Source organism: Carettochelys insculpta, chromosome 30, assembly GCF_033958435.1.
Source record: "Carettochelys insculpta isolate YL-2023 chromosome 30, ASM3395843v1, whole genome shotgun sequence".
Taxonomy (NCBI): domain Eukaryota; kingdom Metazoa; phylum Chordata; order Testudines; family Carettochelyidae; genus Carettochelys; species Carettochelys insculpta.
Genome location: NC_134166.1, coordinates 3,633,352 through 3,653,920, shown reverse-complemented (window position 1 = coordinate 3,653,920; position 20,569 = coordinate 3,633,352). Strand labels below are relative to the sequence as shown.

Here is a 20,569-nt window from a genome sequence, read left to right as displayed (position 1 = left end):
TTGCAGCTGCTGGCCCTTGCTGACGACGGACGTGCTGGCCGAGAGGTAAGTAGCAATGTGGTCTGTATCTGGCTCACTCAGTAAAGGGGGGTTCCTTTAAACCCCAGGTGTGTTTAGTGCAGCTACGTGCAGTGTCTTGCCTCTAAGCTGAAAGACCACAGGCTGTCCCTGCTGCCAGGGAGCCTGGATCCTCCTTAGGAAGGAACTTGGAAAGGGAGTTTGGGGTCGGAGCCTGAGCGCTTGGGAAGCCGCCCAGGAGAGATTCAGGTGCTGCCCAGTGCCCCCAGCCAGCAGCCTGTGTTTCTATGGGTGGTGCACATCCAACCATGCCTCAGTGCACAGAAAAACATTTATTCTGCCCATAGATGGGGAAAATGAGAGGGAAGCCACCCTGTGCCTAGAGGGGATGCAGCCCCAGGTTGCTGGCTGCTGGCTGCCCAGCTCTGTCGGCTCTCGTTTCACACTTGTTTTGCAGCTGCTCTTCCACCCGGGCTGGTCTCTTGCCAAGGAAGAAGCAGTGTGCGCGCGAGTTGGATTTTCCCCCCTCCAAGCCCAGCGCCCTTCGTAGTTTCCTTGTCAAAACTTCCTGAGTTGGTTCCCAGCCCCCTTCCTGCTCCCTCCCCCTCTGATGTTTCACATCTCACACGGCACAGCCCCTCCCCACCACAGCCTGCTCTGACCACGGACCGGTGCCCACCCTGCCCAGAGCAGGGCCCACCCCAAGCCCAAAAGGGAGCTCGTGGCTTCTTTTTGCCCCTGGAGGGAAATAAATCCCCCTCCTAATTCTTTCAGCTTCATCCCAGCTGGAGGACTTCTCGGGAGGCTGCCGGGGGAGCTCCCTTCCCTGATCCTGGGGAGAGGTGAGTACTGGGAGCTTTGCCCAGAGTGGATAGTGGGGTGGGTACAGACTGGCATCTGTCAGGGCCCTGATCCCTGAAGTCCAAGCGCCAAAGCTGTGCTGGTGCCCAGGTTACTGAGGTTGTTTGATGGATTTCGAGGGAGCCCTGGCTTACTCCAGAGGGGATGAGGTGCTGCTTTGCCCCACGTTGTAGCCCCGGATTGGCTGAGCGTTGCCCTTAAGGCTCCTTTGAGCATCCAGGGTTAGATGTTTTGCTGGCTCTGTCTTCCTGAGAGGCATCGGGCTAGAGTCAGGTCTCCGTGACCCCCGTGTAAATCGGGACGAGTGTCAAGAGTTTGGGTGTGATTCTGCTGTCCCCAAAATCACTGCAAATCTGGAGTGGTTCTGCGGGATGACAGTCCGGACTCTGTTATCTGTTAATGTGATGGGAGCTCAAAGTCGCTCGGGAGGGGGCTGAGGAGTTCAGGCTGCCTAGTGCTGGCGGCGGTCCGGGTGTAAATGGGTAGTCACTTGTCTGGAGTCTGATAGTGCCGCTGGATTGGCCATGGGCCAGGGAGAGCAGGATCGGCCCTGCGGCGCTGGAGTGGGGTCCCCCAGGGAAAGGCTTTGGAAGGGCTGGTTTGTGCTCCAACGGACCCGGCGCAGTGGTTTGGAGCTGGGGTAGGCGGTAGGTCTCTGTTCTGGGAAGAGGGATCGACTCGCCTCACCCTCCTCTGATCTCTGACCTCCCTGCCTGGTCCTGCCCAGCTCCCCCATCCCACCCTGTGCCAGCAGCAGGAAGATATTTTCCTCTCTGACCCAAGTCTTGGGAACCGCTGGGTGTGCTCCCATGGGGGTCCTGGGGCCTGTTTCGGTCTGCAGGGAGAGGGGCCTGGCTGGGGTGAGTGGGGGCGGAGTGGATGTGGGATGAAGTATAGTGGGGTGGGATGGAATCAAGGTTCCCGCTAATTTTTGCCGGCTGTGTGGAATAAATTTTGTTCGGTGCACCAATTCATGTCTTGGTGTGCACCACCCATAGGAAAACAGGCCGACGGCTGTGGGTGCTCTGCTCATCAGCTGGGGGGCACCTGAATCTCCCCTGGGTGGCCACCAAGTGCTCAGTTTACAGGGAACCCTGGTTGGGATGGAGGCGATCAGGGCCTGGGATGGGGACGGCAGGCTGGGTTTGACAGTAGGGTATGGGGGCTGCTTGGGGAGAGATGGGGTGGATCTGGAGCCGGGGTGGATCGGGAATGTGGGGTGGTTCTGGGACAGGGGCTGGGTGGAACTGGGACTAAGTGGGTCTGGGGAAGGGGCTGGATGGGGACGAGGGCAGGGAGGGGGCAGGCCAGGTGCAGTCCCATCACTGAACAAGCGCCACGTGTCCTGCCCTGAACAGCCGGGGTCCCGAGTGGGCAGCCGCCCAAGGGGGCTCCGGCTGGGGCTGTAGGCCGGGTGTAGCCTCCCAGGGCCAGGCAGGGCCAGTGGTCTCCGGGCCAGCTTGCCATCAGCTCAGCCTGGGGAGGAAGCATGTCAGTGCCTGTGACACTGCGGCGGAAACTGGAGGGTCAGAGATAGCAGCTCATCTCCAGGTCCCAGGGCCTTCCCCTGGCGGCTAGCTCTTAAAGGGCCCCCACAAAGAGCTTCCCTGGGTCTCGGGGTAGCCCCGTCTCCGCTAACCAGGCCTGGAGCAGGCAGTGGTGGAGGGGGACGGCATAGGAGAGTCTGGCCTCGGGCAGCAGGGATCACAATGTCCTTCCCAGACATGTCAGGGAGTTCCCCAGCCCTCTGGCCCCTGCGCTGGCTCCTCGGTATCATTGTCCTGCCCTGAGTGGAGGAGGAAACTGAAGTACGGGGAGAGGAAAGGACTTGCCTGAGGTCATCCAGAGTCAGCATGAGCAATGGGACTGCAGCCCAAAAGTCTTGGCATCCAGTCCTCCTGGCTCCAACCACTAGACCCCACTGCCCCCAAGCTGGGAATGGAAGCCAGTAGTCCACTCCCCCAGGACTCCCTGCTCTGACCACTAGACACCACTCCCCTGCTAGGGCTGGTCTAGTACCCCCGGGTCTGGCCTCCCGCTTCCTTTCACTAACCACATCCCCCTCCTTCGCAGATGGCGACGTTTATCTGCGGGGGCAAGGGGACAGCCTGCTCCCTGTGGCATTTCAGCCCAACCGCGGCGGTGTGACCCCTTGGTGTGGTGAGCGGTGACATCACTGGCTCACGCTGCGTGCGGCAGGAACACTCCCGGCTGCCGTCATCCTCTCGCCTCTCTGCAGCCCGCGGAAGGGACCGGGCTGGGTCCTGGGGACTCAGCAGATACCTCACCCCCCCTTGGGCCCCATCCTGCAGCATACAGGGCTCTAGCCACACTGCATCCGCCGCCGTGCACGGGAGCTGGGCTGGGGTTCCTTGCACACCTCCTCCCCTTCTGGGTTCTTAAAGCATTTCGTTAAAGAGCTAACCCTCCAGACCTGCTCACGGGCTGCAGGCGCTGCTGTTACCCCTGTTTGAGAGATGGGGAAACTGAGGCACAGCACAGGGCGGTGATTTGCCTGGAGAGTCAGTGGCAGAACAGAACTCCTGGCTCCCTGCCCTCTGCTTTCGTTACTGGATTAAACTCCTCCCCAGAACTGGGAATGGAACCCAGGCACCCAGCTCTCACCATTAGGCTACTCTTCCTCCAGTAGTTGGGGTAGACCCTAGAAGTCCTGATTGGTCACAGCCTGAGCAGCTGTGGGGGATTCACAGAACCCAGGTGTCCTGACTCCCATGCTCTGCGTCTGCCCTTGGGGGAGCTGAGCTGAGGCAGTGCTATGGAAAAACCTCCTTCCCGCCTGACATGGCCCCAGCAGGCTGGGCCTGAGACAACGCCTGGCGTCTGTCTTCCAGCCCCTTGCTCTAACCACTAGGTACCACTCTCTCCTGTTGCTTGGCCTGCCTGGATGCCAGCAGGAGGTGCAGGGACTGGGGGTGGGGGTGGGGTTCAGGCCCAACTGGGTGTGAGACTGCTGGGCTGACTGGAGAGTGGCTTAAAATAGCTCCAGTGGCTTTGAACCCCCCCTGTGGCCTGGCCCAGCCCCACGTTTCCCCTGGGGCTGCAGCTGCCGTCTTCTCCCAGCTCTGGGCCCCATTCGAGCCCCTCTGGAGCCAAGGGAACGACTACCTGTGGCATTTGAATAGAGGGTCCTTGCCTACCCCTCAGTGTTCCCCCGGCTTCAGTGGGGTTCAGTAATACCCCCATGTACCCTTTCATAACCCGGCCTCCTTCAGGCCTGATAGGAACTGTGGCCATTAAAGGCAAGCCACGGCATTGCTTCCACCGGTGTAACCTACTGGGAGGGCAACATAAGCTACAGTCAGAGAAGGGGCTGGTAGTCAGGACACCTGGGTTCTCTGTCCACCTCTGCAAAGGGAGTGGGACCCAATGGCTAGAGCAAGGAGTGGTAGTCAAGACACCTGGGTTCTTTGCCTGGTTCTGGAGGGCAGTGGTATTCAATGGTTAGAGTGGGGTGTGGCTGGGAAGCAGGACTGACCCGTAGGACTGCGGTATGAGGGCAGGGGCCTGAGAGCAGGACGCCTGGGTTCTTTGGCTGGCTCTGGGGTGCAGGAAGGGCTGGTTACTAATGGGGAAGGCTAGGGGCGAGGACGCCTGCGGGGCAGGGGAGAATGCAGTGTACAGAGGGATGTTTCTGGCTGCTCCTGGCATCCCCTCTGTGGCCTGCACCTGACCCTTGTGCCACTCGGCTGTGGTGCTGGTCCACCTGGGCTGGCCCGTCGAGTGACTGCTCCCCTGGCCCCCTTACCCCCCTGCCAGGTTCACTGCAGAGCGGCTGTCTCTCTCCTGGTGGGTCTCCCCCAGTGGGGCTGTTTGCAGCCCCTGCAATGGGGCGAGCAGGACATGGCGTGGTGGGACAATGAGCCAGGGCAGGGCTGGGTGACTCACCATGGCCTCCCCAGACCCGGGACTCACCCCAGAGGAATGCAGAGCATTGTTCACGCCTTTAGCAAGGACACGTCTCCTGGGATTCCCCGGCCGGGTTATCGCTGTCCCCTCGTCCTGGACCTGTGCCCGGGGGAGCTGGGGCTGGTTTTCTCTCCTGGGCTGGCTGAACGGCTCTGCGGACTGTCCTCGCGGCTCCACCGCTCTCTAGAAAGCAGCCGCCGGTCACTGCGCTAAGATCCCTTTCTTTCGGGGCGCTGGGGCTTCCTGGCGGCTGGAGCCACAGGCGGCCACGCCGCGTTCCTGCCTTCCTGTTGACCAGCAGCATCCCAACTAGGAAGCGAGTGTCGCTCAGCTGTAGTTGGGCTCAGTAGCTCAGATCCAGGGGAGACAGTTTCTGTATCTCCCAGAGCTCGTCCCATCCACAGGCTGAGGTGGGGCAGCTGCCCCAAGCCCTGTGGTTTGGGGGGGGCTGTGGTGGTTATCGCAGCAGTGCTGTGGGGTGGGGGAAGGATTACCTGGGGCAGGGTGGTGGTAGCAGCAGCAGGGGGTTGCCCCCTTTTCATTCCCCCCTCCCCATGGTCGCAGCCTGCTCCATCACACCCTCCTGGCCCGCTGAACCCCTCTTCTCCACGGCAGCGGGAAGCAGCCACCTCTCCGGCCTCCAGCAGAGAAGCGAGGCTCAGCCAGCAGGGCGGGTGTGACAGAGCAGGCTGCCTGGTGAGTGGGGGCCCTGGGCCAGGGAATCCCAGCCCAGTGGGTCGGGGAGGGAGTAAGTGGGCAGGGTGCAGGCAGAACCAGGGGGAGGTGAGTCCAGTGGCATGGGGAGGGGGTTTGCTGGGCCCTGTACATGGGCCACAGGTAGGGGGTTGACCTGGGTCCCTCCCCCCCCCCCCGGATGGACTTGTACCAGTGGCACATTTTGGCTTGAGTAGGATAGAAAACTCTCATGCTTGCCCTTTAAACAAAGCAGGAACTAGACCCTCGGCAGGTGCTGGTCCCCGAGAGGGGTCATCAGTGGTTTGCAGTCAGGCAGGAAAGACATAACGAGGGGGGTCTTGCTGGGGGGATAGAATTGCTGGGCCCCTGGGCATGGTTGGGAGGGGCAGCACCGTGCTCCTCTAAGGGGCAGGACCTCCAGTGAAAGGGGTGGGGTGTGCCAGGTACCACTCTGTTCCGCGTCGGTGAGCCTGGCTCCCACAGGGATCGCGGCGGGGTCAGTTCTGTTCGACAGCTTCATCGATGATTTGGCTTTCAGCAGGGAGAGCACACGGGGGGAGTCTACGGGTGACAAGCTGGGGGGGTTACAAGTGTTGTGGAAGGTGGGTTGAAAATTCCCCGTGAACCTGGACAAACTGTGGAGAAACGGTCTGGAGTCAATTGGCTGAAAGTCAACGAGGGCAAATGCGAAGTCCTGCGCTTAGGAGAACAATCAGTTTCACCTACCAAAAGGGGAAATGGCTGTCTAGGAAGGAGCCCAGCGGGAAGGGATCAAGGGGTCAAGTGGGCCACAAGCTAAAGTTGAGTCATCAGTGTGACACGGGTGCAAAAAAAATGCAAAACTTCTTCTAGGAGGTATAAGCAGAAGTGTCGTAAACAAGGCACGAGGAGCGATTCTTCTGCTCTACAATGTGCTGATCAGGACTCAGCTGCAGCACTGTCAAGCTGCGGGTGAAGCATTTCAGGAAAGAGGTGCAGAAGTGGGGAACAGGCCAGAGGAGAGCAAAGGTCTGGAGCGCAGAGCTTGGGAGGAAAAGCTGGAGGAACTGGGTTTGTTTAGTTTGCAGGAGTGAAGGCTGAGGTGGGACATGATGACCATTTTCAAGCATATAAAAAGCTGTTACAAGGAGGAGGGAGAGGAATTATTCTCCTTAACCTTTGAGGACGGGACAAGGAGCAATGGGCTTGAAGTGCAGCAAGGGCAGGACATTAGGAAAAGCTTCTGGTCAGGGCGGTCAAACAGTGGAATAAATTGCCTGGGGAGGTTGTGGAATCTCCATCGCTGGAGATACTGAAGAGCAGGTTAGACAGACACCTGTCAGGGATGGTCTTGATGGCGCTTGGTCCTGCCCTGAGCTCAGGGGACTGGATTTGATCCCTCTCAGTCCTGTGATCCAATTTGATCTGGGGCAGATCTGTTGCTTGGGGCAACCATACAGACCTGCTGGGGCAGATCTCCAGCTCTGGCCAATGGACCTAACACCCTTCTCCTGCTTTCCCCCACCCTTGTCTGTTTGCACAAGGAGCTGCTTGGGGAGGTGCTCTCGTGCTCTGTGGCTGTGCTGCACAAGGCATAAAGGGAGCCCGATCTCAGCTGAGGCGGGGACTCTCTTGGTGCGGCTGTGCAGACAGCAGCCCAGCCGGGCCCCCTGGCACTTGGCTTTCTTAGTGGCTGTTCTGCCCCAAACAGCGATTCAGAGACGTTCCTCTCGGCAGTCCTTTGGTCCCATCAATACTAATGAAATCCACTCGAGTGGTGCTCTTTGTCCTGGGGAATAGAAACCTATTCATCATGCCAGCATGCCCAGGGCAGATCGCATTCCGCCAGCGCCCTGCAAACACGCCGACAATCGATCCCTGCTGTTTTTGTAAGTGAATTGAGCGCCGGACTTGAGAGATGGATATTGACGAACACGGGCTCTAGGGAAACAAAGGCTGGGCATATTCCCCACGGCTCTGGGGATGGAACTCCTTTCTGAGTGGCAGCGCCCTTCTTCTGACTCTGCATCTCCCTAGCCCCAGCCCCAGCCCCATGGCTCTTTGTGCCATGGGCTCGCCACACACATACCACACGGATCGCCCTGTTAAATGCCCCCGATCTCCCCTTGCCATGCAGCTCTGACACTGCTCTTCCATCCCACTCCACAGCCCACCGCTGCTTCAGCCCACAGATTCAGCTCTGCCACCCGCCCACACCCACCACTGCTACGGCAGACCTGGGAACAGCTGCCTGCATCCCATTCCATTGCAGCCGGCGCGTCAGCCTGAGCGCAGAACGGGCTGGGCCTGGGTGTCACTTTCCACCAGTTCTTTCATGTTCTGTTTTTCGCATGATCGGATTTCAAGTGCACTCCTCTGGCTTGGGTGCAAGGCAGTTACTTGTCTGGGGCCTGGGGAGTGGATGTGCCGGGCAGGGGGGATCGTGTCTGGTGGGTTCAAACTGCCAGCCTGGGGAACGCAGCCAGATGGGCCTGGTTCAGGAATCGCTCCTGTGGCTCCCATGTGTCTGTAGCTGTGCAGAATGACTCTCCTGGCTCCTCTCGGTTGCCAGCTTGCCTGGCTGTCTTGCTCTTGTTTCCTGTTGTTGGGGCCTTGTTCCTCCCAAGATATTTGGGAGGGAGCCCAGATGCTGGGAGGGCACATCTTTTCTTGGGCAGAAGGAGCTGGCTTGTGAAGGACACAGAGCCTGGAGCAAGTACCAGCATGTGGGAGTTAATGACAAGGTGAGACAGATTCTGAACCACCAGGGTTTCGCAGTTAGGCCGCTCAGGGTTAGCCGGGAGTAGGGTGTGTTGCAAATGGTTGTACTGAGCTAGGACCGGTCTCTGGGAAGACCCTGGGATTCAGTGTCCAGCATTATGAGTTGAAGCTCCTGGGCTCATCCTGTGTCCGCGTCCTTTGAGGATGCGGGCGGCGGGTTTGTCTACACTGCGAAACCCGCCTGCAGCAAAGAATCTCAGAGCCCAGGTCAGCTGCCAGAGACTTCACGGCAGGGCTACAAATAGCAATGTGGGCCCTGCTGAGGCTGGAGCCTGGCTGGTGAGACCCTCCCTGCCCCCTATCCCTCCTTTCTGGCCAGTGGGACATTGACACTGCTGTTCAGCCCAGAGCGTGGACCTCTGTCAGCTGCCCCAGCTTCTGAGGCACTGCTGCAGGGCCTGTGGGCTTGGATTTCCGTTTGGTTGGTTTTTGCAGGATAGTGGCAGATTGAGAATCAGATGCGGAGTAGCTGTCTGTCTGTCCCTAGACCCGTCCGCTAGCTAGCTAGCCATCCCCACACACCATAGCTATTCCGCACTCCCCACTGTCTCTGGCACCTTGGCTGCCCTCTCCGATCTACTACCTATTTGAGAGTGTCTGTCTGTCTGTCAGGTCAAGAACTCCTCCTAAACGGGACGAGCTGGGACCCCCACATTCGGTACCCAGCTTCCTCTAACCACAACTTACAGCAAGCTCGGAGCTTGGCTGTGCCTGGGGAACGGGAACGGGAACGGGAACGGCAAAACCATACAGAAAAGGACCGAATCAGCAGGCAGGTGAAAGGGACAGACTGGGGTCACCCCCCACCCAGGTTCCCTTTAGGGAGTCGGTGGGGCTGCTACTGCCCTACCCGCCGATCTGGAGCGGAGCGTTGCTGGATCGTCCCCTCCCTCAGGAGCTGGGGAAAGTGCAGTTTGCCACATTCCTCAGGCTGGCTGGGGGGCGCAGGGGGCAGCCGACCCTGGACCTGCCCCAGCTGCGCCCTGGGGCTGCAGTGGCCATGGAGAGGCCTTTCTCACCTGACCCCAAGCTGCTGTGATGAGAGAGGGCTGGGGTCCTCCTCTCCCCTGAGGCAGCCACACACTGGACTCCTCCCCAGCTCCACCCCAGAGACGTGGTTGATGTGCAGCCCGGACATTTGCCTTTTATTTTACAGTAAAGCCCCCAAACTAACTGAGCTAAGGAGCAGGGTAAATGTGCCGGTGCTGGGCACCCAGGCGCCCGTCGATCGCTGTTGGAGTGACCCGCCCTGCGGCAGCGTAAGGGGTTTTTACATCTCACCCTGCAGGCGCTGAGTGAGGCCCACGGCTGTTCTCCTTTCCTTAGGCAGTGAGTTCCTCAAGTGCTGCCCACTGTTAGGAGAGCTCTTGCCCAGGGGTGCTGGGGGCCGGGGCCCACTGCCCTGGCAAGGCTGTTTTCGTGGGGTCAGGGCCATTACCTGCCTGCTCCCCTCAGCCCCCTGAGCTGGTGTGAGAGAGAGGTGGGGGTATGGGCGTGTCTGGTTCTGGAGGGAGGTGAGGCTTTTGGTGGGGGTGTGAGTGGCTCGTCTGGGGGAGGGTTGTTGTGTGATGGCTGAGGTGTGTGTGATGTGCCAAGAGGGGGTGACGGGGCTGGGGGCCGGGTGAGGCGTTGGAAGTACGCAATGCCTGGCACTTGTGTGCGGTGACCTCGCTGGTGAGTGTGACCTGAGGAAGGGTGTTGTCTGAGGGGCGTGGGTCTTTGTGGGGTGGTTGGGTGATCTCTTCAGGGGGTGGGAGGTGGAGAAGGGTGATGCGTGTTGTGTGACGTCTCGTGTCAGTAAGCTGTGTGGTGCCTCTGAGTGTGTGCTGTGTGTAAGAGTATTGTGAGTCTCTGGCCGGCGTGTGAGATGGGTAAGGGTGGTGTGTAACACCTGGGTGTGCTGCAAAGTGCCTGGTGTGTGCATCTGCTCCCCCCCCCAGCCCTCCCCGGCCGTGCAGCCCATCCACATGGCCAGGGCCAACTCTTCCTGTCTGTCTCTGGCTAAGAGCCCCACGGGCCTGGCCCCAACGCAGGAAACAGGCCACTTGCTTTGCCCATGGTTAGGAGCGTGTGTGGGCGTCCTTTGGCATGGTGCCAGGTTGTGCCTGGCGGGTGAGTGTGTTGGGTTGGAGGGTTGCCCAGGTGTGACTGTTACACGCACGGGTGGGCCTTGTAAGGGGGATGAGTGTTGGCTTATTGCTCTGCCTGAGTGTGTAGCACATCTGCTATGTGGGTGTGGGCTGTTGTGTTTGTGTGCAGTGCGTGATGCCTCTGGGACTCTGCTTGGTTTGATGGGGGGATGGCTGGAGGTGAGTAGTATATCTAGGGGTGTCTGTGAACAGTGTGTCTGGTGCATCTGCCCAGTGTAGTGTGTTAGATAGCTACACTTGTCTATGAGTGTGATGTTTCTGGTGTGCACGTGCGTGCATGTGTGAGAACAGTGCCTGGTGCATCTGCCAAGTGTTGTGTGTTAGATGTCTAGCCATGTGTGCTTGTGAGTGAGATGTTTCTGCTGTGTGTGTGGACAGTATATCTGGTGCATCTGCCTAGTTTTGTGTGTTCTATATCTATTGGTGTGTGTTTGTGAGTGTGACGTGCCGTGTGTGTGTGTGTGGTTGGTGCATGTGCCAAAGGTTGCATGTTAGATATCTCGTGGTGCATGTTTGTGAGTGTGGTGTGTCTGGGGTGTGTGTGTGTGGCAGGAGGTGAGTGGGGAGAGCCCTGCCCTGCCTTGAGGGAGTGTTTCTCTCCTGGCTCTGCCTCGCTTCCTGTCCGTCACCCAGAGGAAGTCTCTAGCGTCCCACCCCCTCCCTGCCAGCGCAACAAACAGCTGCTCGGCTGGCACCTACCCCCTTGTTCCTGGAGAGGTGGAGCCTGCGGGACCCTGGGCGTGCCAGGGACAGCCTGGAGCACCAGGCTTTCCATGCCTGCTGCCAGCTGGCACCGCGCATTTCTAGGCTGCTGGGGGTAGGCCGCGCACCTCAGAGCCACCTCAGAAAGCAAAGTAGAGCTGCAGCAAGAGGGCCCTGACGGAGACCGGGGGCCCAGGGTTAGACAGACACAGGGCAAGAGATCCCAGAGCACAGCGAGGCAAAGCAGGGTTTGTTATCCACAGATGTCCATAAGTTAGAGATAGGACCAGTTAAAGGCCCCGTGCCTCAGTTTCCCTATCTGCACAATGGGGTCAATAGCACGGCTCTGCTTCACAGGGAACAATAAATCCATTAAAGATGAGGAGGCTCTTAGATGCGACATTCGTAGGGGGCTGCACGTGCACACGCATGCATCTACCCCCAAGATAAGACGTTACACACTGTCACGCCCGATTCCACTGCTGAGAGAAATCTCTGTCCTTTTCCAAGTCCTCGCCTGACCACTGGGGACCTTTCAACAAGAGAAAAAGTTGGAAGTTCCTACTATAAAATCTCTCCTGTATTTCTTAACGCAGTTGGCTGCTCAAGTCTGGTTAGAGTAGAGACAGATTGCAAATGCTTCTGGGATGTGGCCTGTCTCTTTAGTCTGTACTTGTGCAGCCCTGGGGTCTTGGTCCTCTACAGGGGCCCCCGCCCTGCTTTCCTCCCAGGGCATGTCTAGCGCAGTTGTTATTATTAACACAAGGCTCCACTGCCTGACACATTTTGATGACTCTTCAGTTTTCTCCGCCAACAATTCCAGATGATACTTTGTTTCCCATTCTCCCCTTTGGCTCCAAACTTTCTACGATCTCCCATTGAATTCCAGTGGTGCTTTTTGGAGGGGGTGGAATTTGACAAAACATTGGTTTCTTTTCTCACTCGTGTTGCAAGAAGAATTCGGCTTTGTGTGCAGTTGGTTTTGGAGGAAGGGGAGATGTTTGATTTTCCTAAAGAATAATACAGGTTGAACCTCTCTAGTCTGGCAGTCTCAGGACATCACTGGCGCCGAGGCAGAGAATTTGCTGGACCATGGGAGGTCAATATTGTCTAGCACATTACCAACAGGTCCACTGCTTACTGGGTTCTGAGAAGACATGTAGAGGTAAATTACAGCGAAATAACAGCACAGAACACTGAGAGCCAGAACTGGTGGCTGGAAACAAACTTTATGGGACCATGGGAAATTTGGCCGCACCCAGGATAAGTGGTCATTTGGCTAACTAAGATCATGCTGGATTACAGATGTTGCCAGACTAGAGACGTTCAACTTGTACAATACAGGAAGGATGGCTGTAGGTGACATGGATTTGGGTGCAGGGCCTTTCGTTGAGAAAGAGGTCGACAGTTTATAAGCGACAGGCTGCATTTACGACTGATGTGAACAAGTGCAGCGCACCTATATAGGCATCTCGCTGACCTGATGGTTTAAACTCAGGGATGCTACGCAACAGTTCTTCGGGGGGGGATTAGAGGATCATTTCCAAAGCTGGGGGAATTTAGGAAGGTCGGAAGGAATTAGCTACCCAGGAAAAGGATGCTGGGATGATGCAGAACCGGTCAACAGTTTCAGACAAAAGAGTTCTCATCTGCAAATAACATTTTGTTCCAAATGAATGTTAATGAAATTTCGATCTGGGGGGAAATGAAATGAAGCGAATGTGTTGGAATGGAGTTTTGCACAATGTATTGTGTTTGAAATGATAAAATAGCTGTCAGTTCGGGACAAACCTGGCAAGTGAATCAAAATGGGATATTTAAACTGACCCCAAACTTCTTCCACCCTGGAAATATTGTTTTGATGGTAATGTCAAAACATTTTTTTCATTCTGCTTGGAAAAGCCTTCTTGGGGCTTTGGTCCAATGGCCTGGCCGAGAGATGCGAAGATTTGCTGATGGCCGTAGGGAAGAGCACTTACCACTAGGCAGGGGCCAGACAGCAAGATGGGAACAGGACGGTGAATCGAGGCAGGAGGAAGTGACCATCGAATCAGCTGCATAGGTCAGGAAATCTCTGTTTCCTTCCACCTAACACGTGCATTTTTGTGAGGGCCATAAAACACACACAGACTTGTAAACATGAAGCTGCAGTTAACTTTAAGCAGGAGGCAAAGGAAACCAGCACAGCCCTGCTGTTTGGCCCACACTGGGATCCTGACCAGGAGGGGTAGGACCTGATAGCCTGGATCCCTGGGGAGGGGTGGGGAGAAAGTGTGTGCAAATCAACACAGAGCTGTTGACTGAGAGCAGGGAATTAGACCCAAGAGTCTCTCATCTTCTGTTCATTCTACCACACTCCTGCTAAGAGCTGGGAACAGAACCTAAATCTACATCTCCTGACCCTCCATCTTAACTAACTTCTAGGCCACAACTTTCCTCAATCCAGGGAAAGAAACCCTGGAGTCCTGGTTCCCAGACCCTCGGTCTGTGAATATGAAATGCTCTTACTAGGCATCAGATCTCTCTTATTCCTCTGTGCTTTAGTGTCTTGTTTAAAACTCATCTCACAATGAGAAACTTGTCGTGCCTCACCAAACTCACCAGGAAAACAACAGATCCAGGATACAAATGGCTGTATCTTTTAAAACTGTTGAAACTGGGTCTCGTTACACTTCAGAAGAGGTTGGGAATGCCCTCTCTCTTGGTTCTTCTTTGGCATCGCACAGTTACATACCATCAGAGCCATGTTAAGATGGGTCCGTGACACTAGCGGAATAGGAGGTATGTTTTTTCTGGCACTCAGACTTTCCTGTCTCCCAGTAGAATGTTCATCCGAGACACAGCTGATATTTTCAGAAGCTTCACAGCTGCCGTCTACTGGATGTACCTAGAACATCTGGCTTCATAGGAAACTCCTACCTAGATATACCTAGAACACTGATCTCATCAGTTACCAACTGCTTAGATGTATCTAGAACATTCACCTCTATGACTGTTGTCTATTAAATATACCTAGAACATCCAGCTTCATAGGCATCTTCTCCCTAGATATATCTACAACATCCATCTCAGCAATTACTGACTGCTTAGATGTACCTAGAATGCCTAGCACCACCTATGCCTTCCACGGGATGTACCTAGAACACCCAGATCCACAGGTGCCTTTTGCCTGGATGTCTCAGAGTCCATTCCAACAAGTGCATTTGACAAACATGTTGATCTCTGTCTCACACATACTCACTTCCTGGCTGTCACTTCCTGGCTGTCTCTTCAGTTATGGACTGTCCTGAAAGGGCGGTTTTCCTGCATAGTGACGAACAGATTAGTGAGATCACACTGGAAAGCAACACCACCTCACTCTAATGGAGCTGGGAAGTGGCTCCATTTGAAACAACAGCAGTTCTGATCAGAAACGCCATGAGTGCTGTCCTGTCTCTCGCCAGCCTTTTTTCTGGGAACCAGCATCACGACCCATGGGAAGCCCATTACTTTAAATAAATTAATGGAATGGAAAATTGTCTCAGAGGAGTAACCCTGTAAACGTAGATCTTCTGCTAAAGAATTTTACATTTACAGAGGGAGACATCTGAGTTGGAATTCACTTGCAAATATGACCGGTTTAACCTTGGCCTGAGCAGAGATCTTCACTATCTTATGCTTGACACTGGCAATTTCCCCACCTTTGATATTCACGGGAATGGGCAACGCCGTCCTTAATCTGCTTCATTAACTGGTCCTAGAGGTTGAGCCTTGCTAATTCCACACACTCTCATCCAGCAACATCCATAATCCAGCAGGATTTTACTTGGCTGGACGACCACTTCTGGTGGGTGTGGCCAAGTTTTCCCATGGTCCCATAAAGTTTTTTTCTAGCCACCAGTCCTGGCTCTCAGTGTTTTGTGCTGTTGTTTAGCTGTAATTTATCCTTAAATGTCTTCTCCAAGCCCTGTAAGCAGTGAGAGTGTTGCTAACGTGCTAGACAATGTTGACCTCTCATGGTCCAGCAAATTCACTGGTTTGGCACTGGCTGGGTCCTGAGAGTGCTGGACTTGAGAGGTTCAACCTGTTCTTAGGGGCAAGTCACCGTTTCCCCTCCCTCCCATCCTCCCACTATATAAACCCTGGATTCTCTTTTCCACTCCCTTCATCTGAGGAAGTGGGTTTTGCCCACGAAAACTCCTGACCTAATCAATTTGCTAGTCTCCGTGGTGTCCCAGGACTGCTTGTTATTTGTAATGGAACGGAAGGCAGTCTAATGACTAGGGCAGATGCTTGGGGAGCCAGGACTCCTGGGTTCTTCAGGGTCGCCTCTCTGGCTGATAATAAAAGTGAGTCATGAGGCTCAGCCAATTAAGGTGCTAGACTTGCTGAATACTGTCTGGCAGAAGAAGTGCAGAGCGTTCGCTAGAAGAATGCATGGTGTGTGCCAGTTCATATCTGTAGGGATTATGGTTTTTGCAAAGGGGCTTCTGAGTGCTGTTACACCACTGTCAATCCGGACTCGCTGGCTGGTTTTACACGGGTGGAGACCGGAACACGGCCCTGTGAGTCTGTAGACGTCTAATTGGCTTTGGGTGGGTTGGGGGGCTGGCGGGGAGCTAATGAAAACCATCTTCACACTCAGACTGCAGTCCTGTGCTTAGTCCTGTGGTTTGGAGTTTGTCACTTGACACCCAGAGCCTGAATTAAGCATGGCTGGCGCGAGAAGCGGGGTGGAGGTATCGCCGGAGTGAGGCACGGCAGCCTGGCGTGGCCTGGGACCTAGCCTGCAATCTGTCAAAACCTCTCACCTCTCGGAAGCAGAGCCTGTTTTGGTGTCCTGTATTGGTACAGTGCCTTGCACCAGGGGAGCCACCCCGACTGCCGCCATAACACAGGCCATAAAGATTCAGACTGTAGCTCTCTCGCACCCAATGAAGTCAAAGAACTTGATTTGCCTCCTTAATCTTGCTGCACACCCCTCTGGCAGTGTAACGAGATCATATGGCACCTGCAACTGCAATGTGTATTATTTTATTTGTGTAAAACGGGCCAGCAACCCCCAGCTCAGGTGCCAAGAGCAGCACATGAGCTGATTTTCATCAGCACCTGAGGCAGGAGCTCAGCCCCACCCCTTCTCCCCCATGCAGCCAGGAGCTTGCTCAAAGCCAAGCTGCCTGAGGAGTCACAAAAGACCGGCTAATGCTGCCAACCACCCCTAAATGGTAAAGCTCTGTGTTTTTATTTATTAATGAAGCTGTTGTAAGTAGGACTATTAGTGACTTTAAAAAAGTATCACTGGCACTGGGCCATACATAGAGCTCAAAAGGGTCAAATTTCAGCACTCCACCGTGGAAAGGTGGCTGACCCTGGTGTGAAAGGGAAACCAAACCCAATGAGACTCAGGCACATGCCAAAAGATAGCCAGGTGCATAAAAGCTTTCCTGCAGGACGAGGATTCATTATTTATACTGGGGCAGTGCCTAGCAGGCTCTACCTCAGACTAGCACCCCACAGTGCTAGGTGCTGTCCAAATCCAAGACGAAAAGCCAGACCCTGCCCCAAAGTGCTCATTGATTCAGGTCTCTTTTGCACAAATCAGACTTGTGTCCCCACCCACCAGATTTTAGCACACATCCTTCTTTGTGCATGCCCATGTGCTGCTTCTGCACCTGCGCCACTGGGGCCTTGAGGAAGCTGGAGGCTCACTGATGCACTGGGGTGGTCTTTTTCAGTGCCTGATTTCAGGAGAGGTTTCTGAAATCAAAGCCACTGGTGTGTGTGTGCCTTCTGTCTGGCAGCTCAGCCATCCGTCAGGGGAACAGTCAGTGATCAGCAGTGGGACTCAGTGAATTTCATCTCTGAATTCTGCTGGTGAAGAGATCCCCATTCTCTCAAGTTTATTTTTTGTAAAGTTTGAGACAGAATTACTCAAGGTCTGAGCTCACAACCCCAGGTCTAGCAGGCCGATGCTCAGACCACTGAGCTATCCCTCCCCACACCACTTACCCACTCTGTGACCCCACTCATGGAGAAGGCGTCTTCTTGTCCTATGCCAACTATCCATCCTTCCTGCTTCCCACCCAGCCAGCAGCCTGGGTCCTCCAGGGTCCCTGATCCAGGCCAAGTATCCCCGCCCACTAAACATCAGCTGAGGCTCCCCCAGCTTGTCAGCCCTGCAGGTGCTTGGGTACGTCCAGAAAAAACCCAACCAGGACACTCCCTGCCTCTCTCTGGGAAGCCAGGCTCTGGCCCAAGGAGCTGTCATTAGGAGCTGCATCCCCCTCAGCAGTGGCTGGGGCTCTGGTGCAGGACCCAGCTGCTGATTAGAAGCAGAGTCTTTGCTCTTCCTGAGTGCGTACAGCAGCGGTGTCTATTGTCTTAACAAAGGTGGGGTGATAATGTGGAAAATCCCTCCCCGCACCACGCAGGCTGCTCTGCATGTATGGCTAGGGAAACTGAGGCACAGAGCCTAGGGAGTTGCTGCAGAGCTGGGAGCAGGCCTCCAGCATTCTCAGCCATAGCACAGAGCTCCGACCCACGTTGCCTGGGGCAATCCTGGCTCCTTTCTCTGCCAGACAGGATCTGCTGTCCCAGGACGGCTGAGCCCCGGCTTGCGGACAGCCTCCTTCTGCATCAAGACCACTCCTGCAGCATCTCCCCCGCCAAGCGCTGGGCAGGAGAACGGGTGCTGCCGAGCCCCAGCCCACTGCTGTGCTGAGGAGAGATGCCACCCGGTGCCAGGGACGCCGGTGGGGGTGCAGCAGCCCCTTGGCTGTCGCTGCAGGCTGGAGCCAGCGGGGATTACGGTGCGGTTTTTCTTGTGGCGGGAGGTTTTGGCACCGGGAGGTCGGGAAGCCTGGGAACGTGCACTCGAGTTTCTGACAGGCCCTGGAGGCTCACGTCAGCTCAGATTCCTGCTCACGTCTTGAGCAGAGCTGGCGAGGGGAAAGGGCTGATAGATGACTGCATGTGGGGCTGCAGGGGGCAGGCTGTGTCTGCCGAGGTGACCGGACATCCCGTTTGCAAAGGGAAGGGCCCGTATTCCACTCACCTGCAGCGCTCTCGACTCTTCCGCAGAAATGGGCGAATTGTGCCGTATTTTCTGTCTCTTATCGGTACTGGGAGCTCCTGCCACTGGCTGGATCCCCGCCTGCCACTCACCCACTTCCCAACAGTGAGGGGAGGGTGGGGGTGTCCAAGGCACAAGTGGCTGTTCACCACGCATAGAAATACAGGCTGCCGGCTCTGGGCTGGGCAGCACCTGAATGTCTCCTGTGCAGCTGCCCAAGTGCTCAGCTTATGGGGAACCCTGGTCCCAGCAAACGGAGATTTCCCTGGAGCAGGGACCGTGCTTTGCTGGGCCTAGCCCCGGCCTGGATGTTCGGGCTGGAGAGATCGGGAGGCAGTGTATCTGTGCCTCCGCTTTGTGAGTCCATCAGTGTCTGGGGCTGCCTGGCTGGCTATTTGTGTGCACTGGGCCTGCATGGGAGAGGCACGGGCTTGGCCCTGGGCTGGGCACGGGGCTGGGTAGGGAGCAGAGCTGTGATCACGGGGGCAGGGGGGGGCTGTTTATGGGGTGGAGGATGTGGGAGCAGGACCGTGTGGTCTGTCAGCGTGTCCATGTGAGAGTAGGCAAGTGTCCCTGGGCTCTGCTTGGACATGTACGTGCACACGAGTATGTGCCATGGCACTGTGCGTGTGGCAAATGTGTCTGCATGAGGGGGGTGGGGGTGATGTGGATAACGTGGTCACCTGTGGTGGATCACACACAGCTGGCGTGTGCGATGTGTGTAGTCAGCGTGTGCCGTTCTGAGTGTGTGCGCGGTGAGGGGAGGTCTGTACTGGCCGTACACGGATGTCTGCTTGCGTGAGTGCCGGGTGCTCCGGCGTGCCTGGGTGATGCGTGTGCCTTCACAAGGCGGCGTGCAGGCTGATGAGGGGTGGCGGGGGGTATTGGTGCACGTGGGCGGGAGCCAGCTGGCGTGCGCCGCGTGAGAGACACCACGCTTCCACAAAGGAAATGAATCGACAGCCAGATGGTAGAAGGGCTCCAGCTGACCGATCAGCAGAGTGCACAACGCTCCCAGCGAGCAAGCCCGGGCTCTGACGGAGGCTACTAGAGGGCGAAGGTTTCTTAGGTTGGGAACAAATGGGGCCTTCGGTGTGAGTGAGGAGGAGGCTGCTGGGTTCTGTTCCCAGTGCTGCCATGTGACTTGGGGCTTGCTCTGTGCCTCAGTTTCCCCACCCATTGTCTAGTCTGCCTGTGATGAGTCTGGAGCAGGGACTGTGCCTCGCTCCGTCCGTGCAGTGCCTGGCACAAGGTGGTGCCAAGCCCAGGGAAGCTACTGCAATGCCAAATGGTCCCACTGCTGAGAAGGCGGCCAGTGGCAAGGGGCGGGGGTTTTGCAGAAGCGTTGTTCAATGGTTAGGGCTCCTGGTCTCCGAGCTCCAGCATGAATGTCTCTACTGTTACCTGCACAAATTTCTCATTCCTTCCACGCTCAGGGACACACACACCTTTACTCAATCCGTAGGGCTCAAGTCGTGACCCTGTAAATTTAAACTCCCACCCTTTCCCAATTCCTAGGGCCCAGGGCCTAATTCCCGGCGGGTGTGCAGGGTCTGTGCCACTGAAAAAGCCTTACACAGTAATATTCTTATTCTCTATTTATTGACAACTGCCAAGAAAGCAGAATACATGCTAGGCACACAGTATCATGCTCACCGATCCTGATAAGGCAGGCAGGTAGACTGCCACTGTTGGGACAGACAAAGTCACTCTCTGGATGCTGGTTGCTGCACCTCATGGTCTTGGGGGTAAATCCTTTAGGTGTTCCCTCTTCCCTTCTGTTGGAGGTTCTGTTCTTCTTTCTCTCCTTGATATTCTGTTCTTCTTTTTCCCCTTTTGATGTTCTGTTCCTCCTCCTTTTTCTTCTTGGACCCCAGTTTTTAAGTAGTGAAACTTGAGTCCTGCTTAGCTATGCCTTGACAGAATCACAGAATCACAGGGCTGGAAGGGACCTCAGGAGGTCATCTAGTCCAGCCCCCTGCTTCAAGCAGGATCAACCCCACTAAGTCATCCCAGCCAGGACCTTGTCCAGCTGGGACTTAAAAACCTCAAGGGGTAGAAAATCCACCACCTCTCTAGGCAACGCATTCTGGTGCTTCACCATCCTCCTGGTGAAGTAGTTTTTCCTAATATCTAACCTACACCTTTCCCTCTTCAGCTTCAGACCATTACTCCTTGTTCTGCCATCTGACACCACTGAGAACAGTTTCTCACCCTCCTTTTTAGAGCTTCCCTTCGGGAAGTTAAAGGCTGCTATTAAATCACCTCTAAGTCTTCTCTTCTCTAAATTAATTATTTTAGTACAATTTTACTAACCAATAATAGCCTACGGTAACAGAATTCCCTAACCAATCATAACCCACCACCTTCACTGATTTGCACCTAACAAAATTAATTATACATC

At 55.7% G+C, this 20,569-nt stretch overlaps 1 protein-coding gene across 3 annotated transcripts in view; it reads left to right on the top strand.

The window, feature by feature from the left end:
• Positions 1–692: 692 nt before the first annotated feature.
• Positions 693–20,569, top strand: part of PEAR1 (platelet endothelial aggregation receptor 1) — a 59,965-nt gene continuing 40,088 nt past the window's right edge. For 2 of the 3 annotated variants that reach the window (XM_074981128.1, XM_074981127.1), the window contains exon 1: positions 693–860. The gene's annotated coding sequence lies outside the window, so the exon portion shown is untranslated. Of the gene's footprint in view, positions 861–5,450; positions 5,503–20,569 lie in introns of those variants that run through there. The other variant, XM_074981129.1, reaches the window with a different exon arrangement.